This window comes from Bidens hawaiensis, unplaced genomic scaffold, assembly GCF_021521415.1.
Source record: "Bidens hawaiensis isolate Kalapana, Puna unplaced genomic scaffold, B.hawaiensis_p1.1 tig00025638_1, whole genome shotgun sequence".
Classification (NCBI taxonomy): Eukaryota; Viridiplantae; Streptophyta; class Magnoliopsida; order Asterales; family Asteraceae; genus Bidens; species Bidens hawaiensis.
Genome location: NW_027494107.1, coordinates 141,018 through 143,616, shown reverse-complemented (window position 1 = coordinate 143,616; position 2,599 = coordinate 141,018). Strand labels below are relative to the sequence as shown.

The following is a 2,599-nucleotide window of genomic DNA, read 5'->3' as shown; positions in this document are numbered from 1 at the left end:
TCATTATTACTATTATAAAATTATAATTATATTATTATTATTATTATTTTCTAATTATAGTTATTATATTATCATTGTCCTTTTGTATATTATAATATAACTATTATTATATTAGAACTATTACTACATTATCAATATATTTTATTTTTAAATTAGATGAGTTAACATTTCACAACGCATATACAGTTTAACGATCTCGTTGCAGCACGAGGTCCTAAAAATACTTATTATGAATATTCATTTATTATTAATATTATTTATTTTTTTATTATTATTATTACTAATAAAAATATTAATAATGATAAAGTGATTAATCATTCCATTCTTACATGGTAACCAAACATGACAATGGAATGGTAATGATCCATTTTATTTCTTTCTCCATTCCATTACCACGTCCATTCCATTCCCTCATCTATTCCATTACCCCGTACCAAATATACCCTTATATTATAATATATAAATCAATAATGATATTAATAATAATAATAATTTACTATATTATATTGATAATATAACAATAATTATAATATAATAATAATAATAATTTTTGTTATTATTATTATTAGGTCATTTTCATTCTTTGAAGGAATGAAAAAAAACACTCCTTCCTAAAGGAATGAAAATTCTATAATTGGAAGGAGTTTCATTTTTTTAGGAATAACGCATTCCATTACCACATGACAACCAAACATGTTTTAATTCATTCAATTGGAATAAGTCATTCCATTCCACCATTCATTCTTTCATACCAAACATTACATATGTGTCTACCATGTTCCATGTTATTGGGTGTGCCTATTTTGGTAAAGTTGATTTCCTTGTCTATTATTGTAAAATATATGATCAACATGCTTATTGCGATAAATTTTCTTTCTTTTTTTCTATACCTTAAACGTCAAGTTAAATGGGAAAGATTTCACCTATTAATAATTGATAACCAATATTCATATATGCCGCGTTTGACTAAATAAAAATAATACTGATAAAAGAAAGTTGCATACGAGTGTCACGGTTGACGGTACCGTCACCTAATGAAAGTCCAATGTCTTTAAAGGAAACATACTGAGCAAGTTTGGTGGAACACTTAAAACTAGTACTTTGTTACTATTTTTGGGTTAAGTTTTTCATTTATAATTTGATTTGATTTAATGCGATTATTCAAAAAATCGTTTTCATGCTTTACAAATTGAATATCATTAGGTTCTAATCAACTTCATTTAAAGCAATCCCCAATCATTTTAAAACCTGTTTGCACCTAAACTTCGATAAGCAAAATCTGATGAATTGTATTTATTCTGTTAATTATATGGAGCAGGTTAAAAATATTCATAAGATATTCAATAACGTGTTATTAAAAACTAATATTTGATTCGGATGATATTGAAAAGTTTGGATTTTGTCTATAGATAAAACATGGAAATGACCGAATGGCCAATATTAAATTCCTTTCAAGCCTTTTAAAAAATTTAAATTCCTTACAAGTATGGTGAGCTATATATGTTCCACAATAAGGGAAAATAAATAATAAAAATACAATAAAAAAAAGTCTAAACTTCTTATAATTTATGTCTCAATCTTTATTTTTCCACTCGAATGCGACACATTTTATGCTTAATCCTTAAAAGAAATAAATTGCAAATCTGATGAAATTACAGACTTCTTTCGAAAGACTCGACTGTATGATCACACCACATCTACATTACCTAACCAAAGACTTTAAGACACGCATGCAATACATAAGTACGTTTGAATGACTCTGACTGCAACATTCATTCAAACGTTTACAATGACACAAATTCAATACCTTTGAACCGACCATCCAACATAAACTACTAGAACCGAGGGCTCACCGAGACGAGTAGTGAGTACTTCTTGTTGACTGTACTACCAATTACCTCGGTCATGTCCAAATCCTCATTTCTTATTCCATTTGGCAACGCCATATCAAACTTATAAACAATATTCGCTATCGCAAGCTCGATAACGGGTACACTAAACTGAATACCAGGGCATGATCTTCGGCCAGCACCGAATGGAATCCATTCATATTGCAACCCATGGTGAGTAAATGAAGTGTTTAAGAACCTCTCAGGCCTAAACTCATCTGGTTCTTCCCACGAGGCAGGATCTCTTCCTATCGCCCAAGCATTGATAATTACTTGTGTGCCTGCTGCAATATCATACCCCATTAATTTTACGTCTTGCATTGATTCTCGGGGAAGGAGAAGTGGGAATGGAGTATGCAACCGCAAAGACTCTTTTATGACAAGTTTAAGATATGACATTCTTTCCAAATCCTCCTCGGAAATCATGGATTTTCCTTGTCCCACTTTTGTTACTTCTTCTTGAAGCTTTTTCATTGCTTTTGGGTTTTTTATTAGCTCACTCATTGTCCACTCTACACTTGTTTTTATAGTTTCAGTTCCAGCTGCAAACGCCTCCTATATTAAGGAACACAATCTTTAGTGGGCTAATTAGAAATTGTTGTTTCAGTACGACTTATAACTTGTTGGAAAATTAAAACTTAAAAATGGTAAAAATTTTGGGTTGAATCTTGAGTACTAAAAAATAATAAAAATATATAAAAAATGTAACA

The 2,599-nt window shown here is 29.6% G+C and overlaps 1 pseudogene; it reads right to left on the bottom strand.

The window, feature by feature from the left end:
• Nucleotides 1-1,835: 1,835 nt before the first annotated feature.
• On the bottom strand, nt 1,836-2,393 carry LOC143571974 (cytochrome P450 Tp4149 pseudogene; annotated as a pseudogene).
• Nucleotides 2,394-2,599: the final 206 nt, after the last annotated feature.